The sequence below is a fragment of the Phyllostomus hastatus genome, unplaced genomic scaffold, assembly GCF_019186645.2.
Source record: "Phyllostomus hastatus isolate PE091 unplaced genomic scaffold, TTU_PhHast_1.1 phas_contig_118, whole genome shotgun sequence".
Taxonomy (NCBI): Eukaryota; Metazoa; Chordata; class Mammalia; order Chiroptera; family Phyllostomidae; genus Phyllostomus; species Phyllostomus hastatus.
This window is the reverse complement of record NW_025333543.1, coordinates 9,676,523-9,689,113: the sequence shown is the minus strand read 5'-3', so window position 1 is coordinate 9,689,113 and position 12,591 is coordinate 9,676,523.

The following is a 12,591-nucleotide window of genomic DNA, read 5'->3' as shown; positions in this document are numbered from 1 at the left end:
CAAAATATATCCATGACTCCATTGCTCCAACAAATGTTCACAAGCAAGATTTCTGCCAACCATTCTCACAAACAGTGGTTTCCAAGCAATGGCCTCCCCCAACTTTAGCCAATCCTTCCCTGTACCCCAGTTCATGGCCACAAAACTCAGGTGATCCTCCCTCCTTCTTAGAGTCTGTGTCCTTTCCAGACTTGTTTCCTTTCCACCTCCAAGGCATGTTTAAGTGTTGACCCCTGTAGTGGACATTCAGAGAAATTCCCAGCAACTAGGAAACCCCACAGTCCCACTCCTTGGGGAGGGTCAACATGTCAGGAGCAGCTACTGCTCCACATTGGATGCCATTATTGTAACCAAACAACCAGTGAGGTCCTACTGCTCTCTGCCAACAGGCAAAAAACTCTGGAGTCAGAATTCAGTGGAAAGGAAAACAAATATTTTATTTAAAGGTTATACAGTTTGAACTAATGGAAGGTTTTTGCCTCAAAGCCCATTTCTTCTAAGACACTCAAAGAAAATCACCCAGCCATTCTCTACTGGCTCAGTCTGAGGCTGTACCAGGAACCACTGCTTCCACCCAAAAGCACCATTCTTTAAGAAACACAAGTGGCTTAGCTAATTTTTAGCCAGTGTCTGACTTGAGGTATCCTTCAGTCTCTGTAACCCAACATCCTAGTCATGGTGCTCTGTCCTCTTCCTCTGGTCATTGTCCTCTGGTGCCTCTGTGTGCCTGGACAGGCAGGACCAGTAGAGCACAGCTCTAGTCACCAGTGCTACTGCAGCTTCCCATGTGGGAAAATGGTGCGGGGTTTGCTACTTGACCACCTAGCTTGTAGGACCTGCCAGACCAAACTTCTTCCCTTTCTGCCCTACCAACCCTGTGCCTGCTGTGCTTCTGGCCAGGCGGAATAACACAGCACTCAGGGTTGGGTACCAGGAACTTTCTCTGACCACATGGTTTTCAGAGCATGCCAGCAGAGGGATTGAATCCCCTAGCAGCTGGGAAAAGGGGGAGAACAAAGAGTGTGGCATTTCTGTTCTCTCCACTTTACATATTTCAGCCCAAAGTTTTCTGTGTAGTGGAAGCAAGCAGGAGGGTATTTTTCTTCACTGTGCCACACTGCCTGGTTGCTGGGGCAACTGCTCATGTGCAGTCCTGGGTACTTTCCAAGTTTTACTCCATCTCTTGGGTAAGTGGGTGCACTCTCTCATGGTGCTCCTAATTCCCCACTCCTTTCCTTCCCATAATCCAGCTAGACTCACCACATCTTATAATATGAGTTGCAAGTATTTTCCCCCAGGTTGTCATTTTTCTTTTCAATTTGCATATGATGTGTATGTTGACTTTTTAAAATCATAATCAGAATGCCCCTCTCCTTCCTCCACTTGAGTGTTGAGACATTTTTAATAATCACTACTGGACAGGCAGGGTTCAGGTATTTAGTGGGCAGAAGCTAGGGATATTCTAAATATCCTAAGAAACACAGGGAAAAATCCTACAATAAGAAAAATGAAGCCCAAATAACAAGTGCTGAGGGGAGAAACTGTAGTGTAAAGGAATTAGCACATGTTTTTTTCTAATAAATTAGAACATTGCATATTTTAAATTTAAATATTTGATACATTTAGAATTTATCCTAATCAACAGTATAAAATATTTATTCAAGTTTATATTTTTCCAGTTGACTTCCCAATTAAAACTTTATCACTTTATGTATTAGTTATACATTACTGTGTAACAATATGTCCCAAAACTTGGCAGCCTGAGGCACATTTATTACATCATATCATTTTTGAGGGTCAGAACTGTGAGAGTGACTTATCTCAGTGGTTCTTGTTCAGGGTTGCTAATGAAGTTACAGTTAAGCTAATGGCCAACAATGCAGACATTTGAAAACACAAAAATCTGCTTTCAAGTTTATTTCCATGGCTATTAGCAGGCTTTAGTTTCTCATTGACTGGAAGCATTTGTTCTTCAGCATGTGGACCTTGCAATATGTTACTTGACTCTCCTCATGATATGGTGTCTAGCTTCACTCTGAGTGATCCAAGACATAAAGAGAGCACCCTAGGTTTATTTTTTAATGGGGTAATCTGGGAAGTAAAATGTGACATCTGCAATATTATATCCATAAGAAGTCACTAAGTCCAGTTCTCACTCAAGGCAGGAGAATTAAGTTCTTTATCTTGAATTGAGGAATATAAAAGAATTTGTGAGATCCAAGATCGTAGAGGAGTAAGTGGAAGCTATACTAACCTCCTCCCAGGACCAGTCTGGAATTACCACTAAATTGTAGAGAAATCATCCTGAATAAACAACTGAACACTAACTAGAGAGAAGCCTTGTAACAAAGAACAGACAAAAGAAACAACTTCATCACAACAACACTAATAGAGAATGTGAAGAAGTGTGAGAGGGCTGTCTGGGATTCCATGGGTGGCAAATGTAGTTCTGCAGGAATATTTCAGGAGCCATGGTGTTCTCCTGAGAAATGTGGGGTCTAAATCCCAAGCTGAGCTCCCCAGCCTAAAGCAGTAGAGCCAGAAAGGAACCCAGATAACATCCAGGTGTGAAAAGCAGCAGGATTTGTCTGCCAGGGAGAGACAGCTGGAGACACAGAGAGCTTCTTAAAGGGCCAACTCACAAATTGTTGGTAACCACTTACCTTGAGATCTGGCAGAGGGAGGGCAGATTGGACTAGAGACACTTGAGGAGAGTATGGGGTTGGTGGCTCTGGGGAGAGAACTAAAGGAAGAGACACTAGGATCCCTGTGCTGAGTCATTCCACATACTGCAGAAATTCCATCTTTCTCAAGTAGAACACTCCCCTCCAAATGGTATCATCTGAGGGGAAGCCATAGCCCAGCAAAAAGGAACTACTGTGCCCCACACTACGAAGACAGTGAAACAATAAGAGGGAAATACATAGCATTATAGACTTATCTAAAAAATATAAATATAAGTAAAAAAAAGAAAAGCTCAAATAAACAATCTCACCTTACATTAAGAAAAGCTCAAACAAACTAACCTTACATTTAAAGGAACTTGAAAAAAACAACAAACAAAGCCCAAAGTGAGTAGACGAAGCTTAAGCCAAGCTGCTGATTACAAGCTGATTACAGCCTGATTAATTTCAGAAGTGATCAGTTTAACAGCTAAGGTGGAAAATGCATAGAAACAGTCAAAATGGAAAGACAAAGAAGCAGATAACATTTGAAAAAACAAGAGAATTCTCCAGAACTAGATGAATTTGAGGCAAGCAATTCATCAAATAGACAGTTTAGAATAAAGATGGTAAGGATATTAAACAGCATGAAACATATATAGAAACCATAAAAAAGACCAGTCAGAAACAAAGAATGATTTTATCTGAAATAAAAAATGCACTGGAAAGTATAAATGGTAGCTTAGACAAAGCATAGGATCAAATAAGTGCACTGGAAGGCAAGGTAGGAAAAATCACCCAGGCAAAGCAGCAAAAAGAAAAAAAAAGAATTTAAAAACATGAGGAAAGCTTAAGGAACATTTTGGACAACACAAAGCATAACAAACTCTGCCTCATGGAAATACCAGAGGAGAAGAGAGTGAGCAAGGGATCAAGAACCTATTTGAGGAAATAATGACTCAAAACATTCTTTTATTTTATTTTATTTTATTTTATGTTAATAATTGTTCAAGTAGTTTTCTCCCATTTACTCCCATTCCAGCCCACCCACCCAACCCTCCCTAATACCCTCCCATTATCCTCCACCCCTAGTTTCTGTCCATGGGTCCTTTAAATTTGTTCCTGTAAACCCCACCCATTCCCCCCTGAAATTCCCACTTCTCTCCCGTCTGGTCACTGTCAGTCTGTCCTCTATTTCAGTGTTTTTGGCTATATTTTGTTTGTTTCTTTCTTTTGTTGTTTAGGTTCCTGTTAAAGGTAATATCATGTGGTATTTGTCTTTCACTGCCTGGCTTGTTTCGCTCAGCATAATGCTTTCCAACTCCATCCATGCTGTTGCAAAGGGTAGGAGCTCCTTCTTTCTTTCTACTGCATAGAATTCCATTGTGTAAATGTACCATAGGTTTTTGATCCATTCATTTACTGATGGGCATCTTGGTTGCTTCCAGCATCTAGCTATTGTAAATTGTGCTGCTATGAACATTGGGGTGCAAAGGTTCTTTTGTATTGGTGTTTCAGTGTTCTTAGGATATAGTCCCAGCAGTAGAATTCCAGGGTCAAAAGGCAGATCCATTTTTAGTTTTCTGAGGAAGTTCCATACTGCTTTCCATAGTGGCTGTACCAGCCTGCAGTCCCAACAACAGTGCACTAGGGTCTCCTTTTCTCCACAACCTCTCCAACACTTGTTTGTTGCTTTGTTTATGATGGCCATTCTGACTGGTGTGAAGTGGTATCTCATTGTGGTTTTAATCTGCATCTCTCTGATAGCTAGCAATATTGAGCATCGTTTCATGTGTCTTTGGATTTTCTGTATGTTCTCCTTGGAGAAGTATCTGTTCAAGTCCTTTGCCCATTTATTAATTGGGTTACTTGTTTTCTTAGAGTGGAGTCGTGTAAGTTCTTTACATATTTTGGAGATTAAACCCTTGTCTGAGGTATCATTGGCAAATATGTTTTCCCATGCAGTTGGTTCTCTTTTTATTTTGATACTGTTTTCTTTAGCTGTGCAAAAGCTTTTTATTTTGATGAGGTACCATTTGTTTATTCTTTCCTTTATGTCTCTTGCTCTAGGAGACATGTCAGTAAAAAAGTTTCTGCATGAAATATCTGAGATTTTCCTGCCTACATTCTCTTCTAGGACTTTAATGGTGTCATGTTTTATATTTAAGTCTTTTATCCACCCTGAATTTATTTTTGTATAAGGTGTAAGTTGGTGCTCGAGTTTCATTTTTTTACACGTAGCTGTCTAGGTCGCCCAACACCATTTCTTGAAGAAGCAATTTTTATTCCATTTTATGTTGCTGCTTCCTTTGTCCAACATTAATTGACTGTAGAGACTTGGGTCTATTTCTGGGCTCTCTGTTCTGTTCCATTGGTCCATGTGCCTGTTTTTATGCCAGTACCAGGTTGTTTTGATTACAGTGGCCTTGTAGTATAGTTTAGTGTCAAGTATTGTGATCCCTCCTATTTTACTCTTCTTTCTCGAAATTGCAGCAGCTATTCGGGGTTGTTTATAGTTCCATATAAATTGTTGAAGTGTTTGTTCTATGTCTGTGAAATAAGCCATTGGTACTTTAATAGGTATTGCATTGAATGTGTAAATTGCTTTTGGTAATATGGACATTTTGATGATATTAATTCTTCCAATCCATGAACACGGTATATGTTTCCATTTTTTTGTGTCTTCCTTGATTTCTCTGCTCAGTGTTATGTAGTTTTCTGACTACAGGTCTTTTGCCTCTTTGGTTAGGTTTATTCCTAGGTATTTTATTTTTCTTTTTGGTATTTCAAATGGGATTATTTTCTTGATTTCTGCTTCTGCTGTTTCATTGTTTATGTACAGAAATGCCTTTGATTTCTGGATATTGACTTTGTATCCCGCTGTTTTGCCAAATTCATTTATTAGGTCAAGCAGTTTTTTGGTGGAGTCTATAGGATTTTCTATGTACACAATCATGTCATCTGCAAAACAGTGACAGTTTTGTTTCCTCCTTTCTGATTTGGATGCCTCTTATTTCTTTTTCTTGTATGATTGCTGTGGCTAAAACTTCCACTATTATATTGAATAGAAGTGGTGAAAGTGGACATCCTTGTTTTGTTCCTGATCTTAGTGGAAAAGATTTTAATTTTTGCCCATTGAGTATAATGTTGGCTGTAGGTTTCTCATATATGGCCTTTATTATGTTGAGGAATGCTCCCTCTATTCCCACTTTGCCGAGTGTTTTTATCATGAATGGCTGCTGTACCTTATCAAATGCTTTTTCTACATCTATTGATATGATCATGTGGTTTTTGTCTTTGCTTTTGTTTATGTGATGTATTACATTTACTGATTTGCCAATATTGTACCATCCTTGCATCCCTGGAATGAATCCCACTTGGTCATGGTGTATGATCTTCTTAATGTACTGTTGGATGTGTTTTGCCAGTATCTTGTTGTGGATTTTAGTGTCAATGTTCATCAGTGATATTGGCCTGAAGTTTTCTTTGTTGTGTCTTTATCTGGTTTTGGAATTAGGATGATGTTGGCCTCATAAAAAGAGATTGGGAGTCTTCCATCTTTTTGGATTTTTTGAAACAGTCTGTGAAGGATAGGGGTTAGCTCTTCCTTAAATGCTTTGTAGATAATTCTCCTGTGAAACCATCTGGTCCAGGGCTTTTGTGAGTTGGGAGTTTTTTGATTACTGCTTCAGTTTCTATTGGTGTTATTGGTTTGTTCAGGCTTTCTGCTTCTTTTCCATGGAGTTTTGGAAGATTATATTTTTCTAGAAATTTGTCCATTTCATCTAGGTTTTCAAATTTCTTGGCATACAGTTCTTCATAGTAATTTCTTACAATCCTTTGTATTTCTGTGGTATCTGTTGTAATCTCTCCTCTTTCACTTCTGATTGTGTTAATTTTGGTTTTCTCTCTTTTTTTCTTCATGAGTCTGCTTAAAGGCTTATTGATTTTCTTTATCTTTTCAAAGAACCAGCTCTTGGATTCACTGATCTTTAGAATTGTGCTTTTAGTCTCTATGTCATTTAATTCTGCTCTGATCTTGGTTATTTCCTTCCTTCTGCTTGCTCTGGGCTGTCTTTGTTGTTGTTACTCGAGTTCTTGTAGACGTAGGGGTAGGTGTTTGTTTGAAATGTTTCTCACTTTTTTAGGTGGGCCTGTATCGCTATGCACTTCCCTCTCAGGACTGCCTTGGCTGTGTCCCATAAGTTTAGGGTGTTTGTGAGTTCATTTTCATTTGTTTCCAGAAACCTTTTGATTTCTTCCCTAATATCATTCTTGACCCATTCATTATTTAATAACATGGTATTTAATCTCCATGAATTTGAGTGTTTGGGGCTTTTTTCCTTGGGATTGGTTTCTAGTATCAGTCCCTTGTGATCCGAGAAAATGCTTGGTATGATTTCATTTTTTTTGAAATTCTTGAGGCTTGTTTTGTATCCTATCATGTGGTCAATCTTTGAAAATGTTCCATGTACATTTGAAAAAAATGTGTGTTTAGCTTCCCTGGGATGGAGTGTTCTGTATATATCAGTAAAGCCCATTTCATCTAGGGCATTGTTCAATGCCACAATATCTTTGTTGATATTTTGTTTGCAAGATCTGTCCATTTCTGATAGTGGGGTGTTAAAATCCCCCACAATAATGTGTTGCTGTCAATATCTTTCTTGAAGTTCTCTAAGATTTTCTTTATGTATTTGGGTGCTCCTATGTTGGGTGCATATATATTTACAATATTTATGTCTTCTTGGTGGATTCTTCCCTTCAGTATTATGAAATGACCTTCTGGGTCTCTCTTTATGGTCCTTTTTTGGAAGTCTATTTTGTCAGATATGAGTATTGCTACCCCGGCTTTTTGTCCTATCCATTTGCTTGGAAAATTTGTTTCCAGCCCTTCACATTCAGCCTGTGCAAGTCTTTTATCCTGAGGTGGGTCTCTTGTAGGCAGCATATGTGTGGGTCATGTTTTCTTATCCAATCAGCTATTCTATATCTTTTGATTGGAGCATTTAATCCATTTATGTTTAAGGTTATTATTGATAGGTACTTATTCATTGCCTTTTATGTATGTGTGTTCCTCTCTCACTCTCTCTTTTCCTTTCTTTCCTTAAAGCAGTCCTTTAGCATCTCTTGCAGAGCTGGTTTAGTGGACATGTATTCTTTTAGACTTCTTTTGTCTGAGAAGCTTCTTAGTTGGCCTTCTATCTTGATTGAGAGCCTTGCTGGGTAAAGTAGCCTTGGTTGCAGGCCTCTGGGTCTCATTACTTGGATTATTTCTTGCCATTCTCTTCTGGCTTGGAGTGTTTCCATTGAGAAGTCAGCTGTTAGCCTTATTGGGGCTCCCTTGTATGTTACTTCCTGTTTCTCCCTCACTGCCTTTAAGATTCTCTCTTTGTCTTGAAATTTTGCCATTTTAATTATGATGTGTCTTGAGGTGGGTCTCTTTGGGTTCCTCTTGATTGGGACTCTTTGTGTTTCTTGGATTTGTGTGAATTTTTCTCTCATCAAATTAAGGAAGTTTTGCATCATTACTTTTTTCAAATAGGTTTTCTATCTCTTCTTCTTCTTCTCCTTCTGGTATCCCTATTATACGGATATTATTACGTTTCATATTGTCTTGCATTTGTCTTAATCCCTCTTCATTCTTTCTGAGCCTCTTTTCCTTTTCTTGCTCTTTCTGGGTGTTTTCTTCTACTTTGTCCTCTAGCTCTCTGATTCAATCTTCTGCTTTGTCAATCCTGCTTTTCATTCCTTCTACTGTATTCTTCAGTTCAGAAATTGTATTCTTCATTTCCTCTTGGCCCTTGTTGAGAGTTTCTATTTCATGTTTTTATGCTGATGTAGTTTTCAGTGAGTTCATTGTAGCTTCCCTGTAGTTTCTGGTAGCTCATTGTGAGCTCATTGAGCTTCCTGACAATCATTGCTTTGAACTCAATATCTGATAGTTGTACTGCCTCTATTTCATTTAGCATTCTTTCTGAGACTTCCTCCTTTCCTTTCATTTGGGGATTGTTTCTTTGTCTTCCCATTGTTTGTGAGACTCTTCTTGTTCGCTTCAGCTTCTTGTATTGATCTCTTCTGGCTCCCTGGGTTTATGTTGTGAACTTCTTTAGTAGAATAGCAGTGAGTTTCAGTGGTGCTCTCTCCTTGATCTTCCAAGCTCACTGGTCTTGGGCTGTCATTTAAGTTGGCTTTGTGTTTGCCTTTGGGTTTTGATTGTTGTTGAGACCTTCTTTGGTGGTTCCTTCCCACCAGATGGTTAAATGAGGGTCACTCTGTCCACCACCTTCTGTATTTTGTTGTGCTGGTGAGGGCAGGTTGTACTGAAGCTGGTTCTTCTGTGTGTATAAGGTTTAAACAATTCTTGTTCAGTTGTTTGTATTGGGTACTTTCTCTACTGTTTAGTTGTATTTCCAGATAGGTCCTGGATTGAGGTTTGTGTGGTTACTACTCCCTCCTTCACCTTCTTCTGCTGTTATCTGTTAGTGGTTCCTTTGTTGTTGGGTTTCCTCTTCCAGTGGGTATCCTGGTGTTCACCTCCTCCACCTATTCTTTTTTTTCATCAGTTGCAAGGGGAAGGCAAAATGGTTTAAGACAGCAACAGAGAATTCTATGCTATTTACAGTAGTAGTGAGTAGTGAAGAGATAAGAGATCCTTTGAGTATGTATAGTGTTAACCGTGATCTTCCACCCAGCTAGCTGATTTTTGGAAAGGATGGAAAGAAGATAAGACTCTTGTTGGGGAAGGAAAGATTGTGAGTTGGATCTATAAAGCAGGGATGTTGCAGGAGGTCAGATTCCGGGATAAGGTGAGAGTAAAGGATAGTAAATACATGTAGTGTGTGAGAGAATAGAGTTAACTACTACAGTAATAGAGTTCAGGAAACTTTTAAATGGGCTAAGATCTGGGGGAGGGGTGTTGTGAAGTAATTACAATTGCATGGAACAGCAGTTATTTACAGTAATATTATGGCAACAATCATATGACAGAGTCTACGAGATCTAGGTAACAAGAATAGGGAGTACAGTACCTCGAGTAGTGTGCTGATAGGACACAGGTGAGTTAAAGGACAGTAGATTAGTAATACAGTATGGAAAGAGATATCAGGGGCAAGCTGTCAGGTCATACAATATATCCAGCCTAGTGAAGCAGACTATACAAAAAGAAGAGGGATATAAAAATACTATTAAAAAAAGATGTAGGAATACTGGAAAAATAATAATAATACAAATATGCAATAACTTACAGGTTCTCTGTAATAGCAGAGGGAAATTTATCTCACTGTCCCAGCTGTTGTGATGCCCCTTCTTTGGGCTCAACTTTGGTCTTTTCACAAATCCAGCATTTTGTCTCACTTGTAGGTATTTAGAAAAAATTTAAAAGGTATAAATAGAAAAGGCCGACGAAGGAAGGAAGAAGAGATAAAATTGGAGGACAGGAAGGAGGAAAGAATAAAACAAGAAATCAGGTAAGAGAGGAAAAAGAAATCAAAAGAGAATAAAATCAATAAAAATTTTAAAATTAAAAATTGTTAAAAAAATAGAATCAAATTAAAAAGTCTCTTGGTTTCAAAGTGGCCAAACCGGTTTTTCTGCTCTTGCTGGCTGAGGCAGGCTGAAGGATGATTGTGTTGTCTTTTCTTCCTTGGCCAGTGGAGCTGCACTGGCTCCTCAGCCTTGCACCCTGGGTGTGGGAATCAGGTCTTCCCCCAGGGTTACTGCAGTGGACTGGGGTGCGGGGATGCTCTGCCTTCACGCCCATGCACCCATGCGCCCATGTGCAGGTGTGCCCATGGCTGGGTAGCAGGGAGGCTGGAGCCACTGATCACTTTAGGAGAATTCTCCAAACAGCATCTGTGTCTATTCACTCCTTCCTCTTGAGAAATTCCTCCCATTCAAGCCTGCTGCTCCCCTCAATGCCCTGGCTTCTCCCACCACCAAATGCTCCAGCCAGACTGGTGACTGTGGGGGTCCCGGCCTGCTGCGTGAGGCAGCTTCTCCAGTGTCTACAGCCTCCAAAGGTGCTCACAGCCCCAGTGTGTTTGCCAGCAGCTGGATTCCTCCCAGAGCAGCTCAGACTTTGTTTGGCTGGGGAGGGAGCTGTTGTCCAGGCTCTCTCTTAAGGACTCTATGGCAAACCCCACAGCAGGCCAGGCTTGGTGCTGCAGCCAGGGCACCACACACTGGTCCCCAGGACCCTACCTTGTTTCAGCACTTTTCTTAGGGTCCGTTCTTTGGTCTTTCAGTTCTGCCACAATCCTTGGTCCCCTATTTTCAAAAATGCTGAAGTGTGTTGGTTGCTTGCCTCTCTACTCCATAGATTGGTCAGGATTTTCTTCCCTGAGCAGAGGGAAGCTGAATCTGCTCCTTCCTACTCTGACGCCATCTTAGCCCCCTCTATCACAAAACTTCCTTAGTCTTGTGAAGGAAAAAGACACACAAGTCTAGGAGCTCAGAGGGTCCCAAACAAGTAGGATACAAAGAGACTTACACCAAAACACCTCATAATTAAAATGAAAAGTCTTAAATACAAAGAGAAAATCTTAAAATCCATAATAGAAAACCTTGATAGTTACCTAGAAGGGAGTACCAATTAGACTGGTATCTGATTACTTATCATAAACAATTCAGACCAGAAAGGAGCAGCATGAAATATTCAAGTTGAAGAAAAGCAAGGACCTACAACCAAAGCTACTTTATCCAGCAAGGCTACCATTTAAAATCAAAGGAGAAATAAAGAGCTTCCCAGAGAAGAAAATCTTAGAGGAGTTTGATAACACCAAACCAGTACTGCAACAAATGTTAAAGGGCTTGCTTTAAGAAGAAGAAGAACAAGAAAAAGAGAAAGAAGAAATACAGAGGAAATCAGTGTAACAATAAAATTAAACTACATACATATCTATCAATAATCTCTTTAAATGTAAATGGCTTAAATGCTGCAAAAAAAAAGGCATGTGATATCTGAAAGGATAAGAAAACAAGACCCATATATATGCTGACTCCAAGAGACCTATCGCAGATTGAAAAATACGTGAAGATGAAAAGTAAAGTGACGGAAAAAGATATTTCATGCAAATTGAAAGAAAACAAAGCTAAGGTAGCAGTATTTATATCTGAGAAAATAGACTTTAAAACCAAGGCTATAGTAGGAGACAAAGAAGGGCATTACATAATGATAAAGAAATAATCCAACAAGAGGCTAAACCCTAGTAAATATTTACACATCCAACATAGGAGCCCCTAAATATGTAAAGCAAATTTTGATGGACATAAAGGGAGAGACTGACAGATACAGTTATGGCTGGGTATTTAAACACCCTATTAAATTCAGTGGAAAAGTCTTCCAGGCAGAAAATCAACAAGGGGACAGAAGTCTTAAATAACTTCCTCCCCTCTAACAAGAGTCTTATATCTTTGTCACCATTTATAAAAAGTGACTAGTTGAGTATATTTATCCAAAGGATCCCCTATCTCTTCTCTACTGGTTGTACTATAAATCCCATAGAATATTCTCCTGCTGTCTTAATCCATTTTGCCTTCCCCCTGCCACTGGTCATATACAAGATTAGGTGGGAGCTGTGAACATCACATCAGTATACCTGCTTGAGGAGAGAAACCAAAAACAAAGGAACCACCAAAAGGTAAAAACCCATGTACAACAAGAGAGCACAGAAAGACAGGAGAAAGGGCAAGCCTAGAACATCCAGACAACGAGGTCAAAGAGACCACACCACTGAATCTTTTAGAATGCCTACCGTAGAAGTTCACCCTACAAAGAAAGCTAGGAAAGTGGAACATCAAGAAGCATAGAAACAAAAAAAAAGAGTCACCTAAAATGAAGAGACTAAAAAGAACCTGTAATCAAAATCAATGGAAGACTCCCCCCAAAAGAGCTAAGGGAAATGGTAGTAACTAAACTATCAGACATAGA